The sequence below is a fragment of the Arachis ipaensis genome, chromosome B05 (genome assembly GCF_000816755.2).
Source record: "Arachis ipaensis cultivar K30076 chromosome B05, Araip1.1, whole genome shotgun sequence".
Classification (NCBI taxonomy): Eukaryota; Viridiplantae; Streptophyta; class Magnoliopsida; order Fabales; family Fabaceae; genus Arachis; species Arachis ipaensis.
In genome coordinates, this window is record NC_029789.2 from 53,570,084 (window position 1) to 53,577,920 (window position 7,837).

Here is a 7,837-nt window from a genome sequence, read left to right on the forward strand (position 1 = left end):
TCCCTAGGAATTACAATAAAGTGTCTTGTTATTGGTTATGAGATGTTTTGGGGTTTTTGGATGAGAAACATGAAAAGTAAATGGAAATGAAATTCAAATAACAAAAGGTCTTGGCAAGGTTTGGTGGTCAATGATCTCTATCCTAATCACTAACCACAACATGAGAATTGGCAAGGAACAACCCCATTAAGTCATCCTCTAACTAATAAAGGAAAGTCAAATAAGCTATGTTAATCCAAGTCCATAAGTCCTAGTTCTCCACCAATTCAATTAGCGAGATCTAGAGTTAATGGCTCCCAATCGTCAATCACTTGGACATTAGTAACTCAAGAGTTTCTAAGTTACCTTCCCAAGCCAAGAGCACTAAAATCTACTCTAAAATCCAACTAAGCATTTCATCAAACACTTAGAAGGCATAAAGGAAAGTAAATGAACTAAGCAATTCAACAATAAAAGAACATGAATCATAAATTGCATTGAAAGGAAAATATAAGAACAAAAGTGCATCAATATAAAAGGAAAGAATTACAAGAATTAAAAGCAAAATTAGAGAGAAGAGATGTAGAAGAAGAAGAAATTGCAAAGCAAAAGTAAATCAAAGCATGAAATTAACCTAGATCTAAAAATTCCTAATCTAGATCTAACCTACTCCTAATTCTAGAGAGAAGTGAGAGCTTCTCTCTCTAAAACTAACTTTCCCTCCAAAAATTAAACTAAACTAAACTAATGTGTAAAAGTATGTTGATTCCTATTCATTCCTTGGGTTAAATAGCATCAGAAGTGAGTTGGATTTGGGCCTGGGAAGCCCAGAATTCGCCCCCAGCGGATTCGCTTTAAGTGGGTCACGTGCGGACGTGCACGTCGATTGACAAATTCCCATCCACGCGTACGCGTCGCCATGCGACCTCATCATTTCACGCGTGCGCGTCTGCTGCGCGTGCGCGTCATTGATCTTATCCTAAATCATTGCTTTTCCATGATTTTTCCATTTTGCATGCTTTCTTCTCCATTCCTTTGATCCATTCCTAGCCTTTTCAACCTGAAATCACTTAACAAACATATCAAGGCATCTAATAGAATCAAGGTGAATTAAATTTAGCTATTGTAAGACCTAAAAAGCATGTTTTTACTCTTAAGCACAATTAAAGGAGAAGTTATAAAACCATGCTATTTCATTGAATAAATGTGGGAAAAGATGATAAAACCCTCTAAATTCAACACAAGATAAACCCTACAAATGGGGTTTATCAGGCACTACTGGATGAAGAGAAAAGAGTTGTGAAGAGACCACCAAGGGGATGGAGAAACAAAAAGGTTCCTACAGAAGGTTTCTCACCTGGAGACAAGGTGATATCAATCCACCATCCACCAATTCCACCCCATCTTCCAACCATCCCATCTCAGCTACCTCAAGTGTTCACAATCAGAAAAACCCTCTCCCTGGAGCATCTAGAGAAAACCAAGGAACTAAGTGGAGATAAATTCACTGTGAGGGGAGAAGACCTAAGGCACTACAACCCTCCATGACAAAGACAAACCGTCAAACTAGTGACGCTAAAGAAGCGCTCCATGGGCGGCAACCCATGATTTATGTTTCGTTTTTTTATATTTCAGTGTGACTAATAAGTGTTTCTCTAACATAGATTCAAGCTCGTAAGGACAATTTTGATAACTATTCATGACATTGAGAGGCATATGATCAATTTCTAAGTTTGGTGTACCCACATGCACACTAAGATACCCTTCATAAATAATGATCATAGCACCAGTTGATATTTGTTCCCTGGAACATATAGCCAAACATTAAGTTTGGTGTTCTATAGATTGCAAGAACAAGTCATGAGAGTCAAAGTCTCTTGAGTTTTGAAGGACATGAAAGTGCAACCATGATTAAAAGCTTGAGTTCATAATTAGAAATAGCAAATAAAGTCTTTCTCAAGATAGTTTAACCAAAGTGTGACACTTTGAACCATATGACCAAACACTAAGTTTGGTGTTTTCAAAGGCTATATATATGGTGACACTAAAAAGAATCACGGATGGTTGAAATTGCTTGAGGAATGATAGTTAAAGTTTTAGTTTTAAATATTAATTATCTTTTGCTACCACTCGTTGGTAATCGTTCCATTTTGTCATGTTATTATGGTTAGGTGAGCAGGGAATCATTTAATGAAAGGGACAAGACAAGGAAGGGTAAAGCTAGCATGGAGACAAAAGTGAGTCACATGGCTTGTAGAGTGAATATGCAATTCCTTGGAAGAAGCACTTCGAAGACCGAAGAGATATACTTCATGAAGAGGCAACTTTTGTCTTTATTCAAGTTTACATGCAAACCCTTGATCCAAAAACTTGCCCAAGGAATCCTAGCCATCCAACTTTCATTAAAAGCTTACTATAAATAGCCTCACTTGAACCATGCATGTGAACTGAAATCTCAAACTTCTTGCACTCATGATACTCAACCTTTGTGTTCTGACAAACCAAAGCATAGAAACCATGCCCCTTGTGCAACATAGCACCCTTGTTCACTTGTTTCATAACACTTTGCCCTCAAACCACCCTTTCACTGAGAGTGTATCACACTAACTATACCCTTTTCATAAAGCCTTCACCAACCACTCGGATAACCAATCAAGGAAAGTATGGCATCTTCTTCAAGTATCAAAAGAAGAAGAGGAAAGGAACCCATGGTTGAAGGAGCTGAGAATGACTATGATCGATGGAAGTTTAGATCATGGTACCATCAAATGCAACTTGGGTGGATGAATGACAAAACGATATATCCAAAAGTCTCTCTCCTGCTACCTGATGATGGGTACCTAGAAATGAAAGCCAAAGTCAGAAAGAGAAAATGGGAAGAGCTTACATCACCGATCACCAGAATTAATGCAAACATCATAAGTGAGTTTTATGCTAATACCCCAAGGCTTAATATGACTGAAGCTCCAACTTACAAGAGCTATGTACGGGGAATGGAAGTGGACTTTAGCCCAGAGACCATCATGAAGGTCGTAAGACTTAGGATAGCACATTTTGATGAGCCAGGGTACCACCAAAGAGTGAATGGAAACCCAGATTATGATGAAATCTCTAGTGATATCTGTGTAGTCAATGTCGACTGGGAGAGAGACAATCAAGGAAGGCACAAGTACTTGAAAAAGGGAGATCTCATCCCCGAAGCAAAATGATAGTATGAACTGATAAAGAGATCAATTTTTGGCACAGTGAACACCTCGGAAGTCAACAGGCAAAGGGCTGTCATGCTACACTGTATAATGGTGGGGGGAGAAATAAAGGTCCACGAGATCATTGAAAATGACATCCAAAAGGTTGCAGAGAAAAATTCTGCTGAAGCCTGGCTCTATTATCCAAGCACCATTATGAGATTATGCATGAAGGCCAGAGTGCCACTAGAGGATGCACACCCAACATGGCTGTATCTAGGGATGCCTATAACTGTTGAACCAATGATGAAGGTTACAGAGGCACAGCAAAGTTGAAGACCACAAAGAAGGAGAAGGAGAGAAGAACCACAGGAAGGAAAAGAGCAACAAGGAGAACAAGAAGAGGAGCAACCATTCCAACCACAAAATAACATGAACATGGGACGGATGCAAGAAGCAATTGAAAGGTTATCAGAACAGTACATGAGAATTCAAGAGAAGCAGGAAGAACTCCATTCACAGTACATGAGCGCTCAACAAAGACAAGAGGAGCTTTAGTTTAGGATGATGAGTCAACAGAGAGACTATGAGTCAAGATCTTTAGTTATGCAAAGAGAACAAGCTTCACAGTCTCAAGAATATTTCAACCAGCTGGCTCAACTGCAAGTTGAGAACATGAAAGCTTTTAATGAGTTCACGACCCTTCAGGATGCAAGATACGGAGTTCAAGCTGACTATAACATAAATAGTCAAGTCAAGCTCAACTACATTGCAGAACATCTACATACCATGGACCCAGCATTTCTGATTTATGATGAATACTTTGAGGGAAGAAGTGAAAGAGAAATAGACAAAGCAATACGCCTTGAAAATAGAGTAGATGAGACAATGAAAAAAGCTGGATTCTGGCAAAAACTGAAGGGCAAGGGCAAGGGAGAAACTAGTAAGCAAGCAAGTGAAAAGAAAAAGAAAGACAAACAGGATAAGAAATGAAAGGTGGACCTGCTCCTTGCTTATCATATTCAATAAAGAAAGAACATGTTTGTTTTAAGTTGATGATAGCTTTTATGTTTTAGTTGTTTTGCATCCTGTGTGTTTAATTTTGCAATAAGTATGCTAGTCTAAGTATGTGTGCTTTTACTTTCACCTGTTAAATGCTTGTCTTGTCCCCTGAGTCTTTTCAATTTCAATAAAAGAAATGTTTGAACATGAAGTAGAGGTGTTCCTTGTTAGCAAGCAGCAGAATAATAGTCCGTGGTGGTATATATAGTTTGATTGTGTAGTAACTCACTTATAATGAATAAAGGATAGATTGCTCTCTGTCTAAGTGAAAGTTAGCATGCTGTCTATGAATCTTTGTAAATAAAATTCCTTGGAGAAAAGAAAAAAAAATAAAGAGAAAGAAAGAAAAGAAAAGCCAAGAGTGGCAGTAAAAACATAAGAAAGAAAATAATAAGGCTAGACACCAATAGCTTGGACTTTAGGACATATGCCTGTGGTGTCTTTGTACTAGGATCTGCTTGGATGATTAGGTTCTATGGAGTGCTTCAACACTTGGTAACTTGGGTTAACTAACTCGGGATTATCAACCGAAAGTCCATTATCAAGAGCAACCTAACTGTAAGACATTTAGTAACCCAAAGAGGTGCTGGGCATCAATGTTCTAAGAAGAAATGTGAGCCAAGTGTCTGTAGTGAATAATGTGATGAGCACAAATAAGTTGAGAATCTGCTACACACATGACACTGAGCTAAAAGCTTACAGGGAAAGAAAATGAAGAAAATTAATTACCAAGGATAAGTAAATAATAGAAGGTCATAGCAGTGTGTTAATTGACGCTTGAAGGACACATTTTATGCCTAAAGATCAATAAGAAATGAGTTGTTGCATTGTCTGCATAAAACCCCATTAACTAGGAAATAATGCTTTGCTGATATGAATATTCCTTTCTGTTTCATTCTTTCTTCCTAATAACTCAGTACTTGCTTAGGGACAAGCAAGATTTAAGTTTGGTGTTGTGATGCCAGGGCATCTTAGCCTAGTTTCACTAGCCTTTTTCTTTGTTTTTGATAGGTCTTATGCACTTTCTTGAGTCATAAGTAAGCCATTAGGGTAGAAATCCAGGTATGCCTATAATCATTCAACTATGAGTAATTTAATGTAATTTCATGATGATTTATGCTATGATTACTTGCATGATAAGAATGATAAGAAGTCTCATGATTTTAGCAAAGCTTTGATGCATTCATTGGTTCATGATAGGTGAAGGAAAGCATGGAAGGAGGTTGAAGAAGGAGCATGTAAAGGATGAAGAGGAAGCAACGTTGGTGGCCAAGTTTGACCACCAACGTTGCCTCAAACGTTGGAAGAGGAACAGACCACTTCTCTGTAATCAACACTGATGCTCACGTTTAAGGTAACGTTGGACATCCAACGTTACCCCCAATGTGGTAATAAAAATTTCAATTCTGGAGCTAAAAGTTTTTTGAGTGACGCGTGTGCGTCCATGATGCGTACGCGTAAAAAGGCAAAAACTCAATATCACGTGCAAGCGTGCGTCACGCGCACACGTGGAATGGAAAAATTTGACCATCCACGCGGACGCGTGGGTCACGCGTATGCGTTGAAAAGCGAATGTTGGAGTCCAACGTTGCCTCCAACGCCAACCTCCAACGTGCGCGATGCCAAATCCAAAAATTGAAGTTGAAAATCTTTGAATCGACGCGTACGCGTTAGTGACGCGTACGCGTGGATAGAAAAAAAAGCCAAAGCACACGTAAGCGTGGAGCATGCGTACGCGTGTATAGAGAAAAAGGCCAAGGCACGCATAAGCGTGGAGTATGCGTACGCGTGAAAACGCCAATGTTGGAGGGAACGTTTGAGGTCCAACGCTGAGGCCAATGTCCCCTGAAGCTATAAAATGAAAATTTTGCATCCACACGCACGCGTGACCCACACGTACGCGTGGATAAGCATTTTTGACCAGTATGCGCGAACGCGCAAGGCACGCGTACGCGTGGATTCGCTGACGTTGACCCTCCAATGTTGAGTCAAACGCCAATGACAGCAAGCTTTCTGGTTTTTGCTGATCTGATTCAAAGTGGCGTTTGAGTCAACGTTGGCCTTCAAATGTTGACTCAAACGTGAAGCATCAGAGTGCCTAATTTCAAACAGATCTCTTCTCAACATCAAGGCAACCAAATGGAGCTATCTTCAACCCAATCTCCTCAAGGCCAAAAGCCCAATTCAAGGCTTGAAGATCAATAGAAGAGAGTGTATAAATAGCTTAGAATTTAAGTTAGAAAGGACTTTTTACTTTTTCATTGTGAAATTTTCATTACTTTCTGCACTTTCAATTTAGAATGTATTTTACAATTCCACTTTCCATTTTGAGAGCTATGAACAACTAAACCCCTTTTATTGGGTTAGGGAGCTCTATTGTAATTCAATGGTTCGATAGTAATTTTCATCTTCTTCTTCTTTCTTTTCTCTTGATTATTGTTAGAAAGCTTTCGGTCTTAATTCAATTAGATAGTTGTCTTGAGAGAGAAGCTATCCATAATTGGAATTCTTCGGAGCCTTGAGAGAGGAATGAAGGATTCATGCTAGAATTGCTTTCTCACAGTGGATTAGAGTGGGGTTTGGATGGATATCGTGACATGTAATCCTACCAACACTTTGATCTATGAATCTATGTGGTATGGTCAGTGACCGAACTTAAACTCTTTCCATGAGTAATTAAATCAAGACATTGGGCAATTGTTCTTGCTTAGAGAGATTGGTGAGCCAAGACATTGGGATCCAATCATCTAAGATTGCCAAGCAATGTCAATGAATGCATTGATTGAGGAAGAGTTGAAAATGATTTGATCCAGAGAATACAATACCTCCCAAAACCCAATGAATCCCCATCTCTGATCTAATCATTCTATTTACTTTCTACATCTTTAATTTCATGCTTAATTCCCCAATCCCATTTAATTTTCAGCAATTTAAGATTTTGTCATTTAATTTCTAGCCATTTGATTACTGTTCATTTACTTTCTTGCAATTTAAGTTTCCCGCCAATTTTACTTCCTGCAATTCCAATTGAAATCTGATTTCGCTCAACTAGAACAATTCTCCAATTATAATTGCTCGATCTACCAATCCCTGTGGGATTCGACCTCACCCTTTTGTGAGTTTTTACTTGACGACAATCCGGTGCACTTGCCGGAGGGAAATTTGTTGAGAGGCAAGTTTCCACATATCACTGAGAACCTTTGGTTCTCACCCATGCGGATTTTATGGTTTTCAGATGCAGGACGTGAGGCTCCTTGCTGAGGCACGCTGAAAGATTCCGATTTTGCGAAGATCTTTATCTTTTGGGCTTTATTTTGGTTATCTGTATTTTGGCACTCTTCTGTTTATCTATCCATGTTAGTTTATCTTTTTTCTGTGTATCGCTTACGTTATCTCATTCGTGAGTTTTGCGCTTTTTAATTTAGTGATTCTGATTTACCATTTTCTACAAAGGCTCCTAGTTATAAATATTTTTCACACTACTATATTTACTAAATTTTATTTTTAGAGGTCGTAATACCTCACCACCTCTATCTTATGACTTAAGCATAAGGCTCTGTGTGTTAGGGTGTTACAGCTGGTCTTTGTGTTGAGGTATTTCTCCTTTGTTC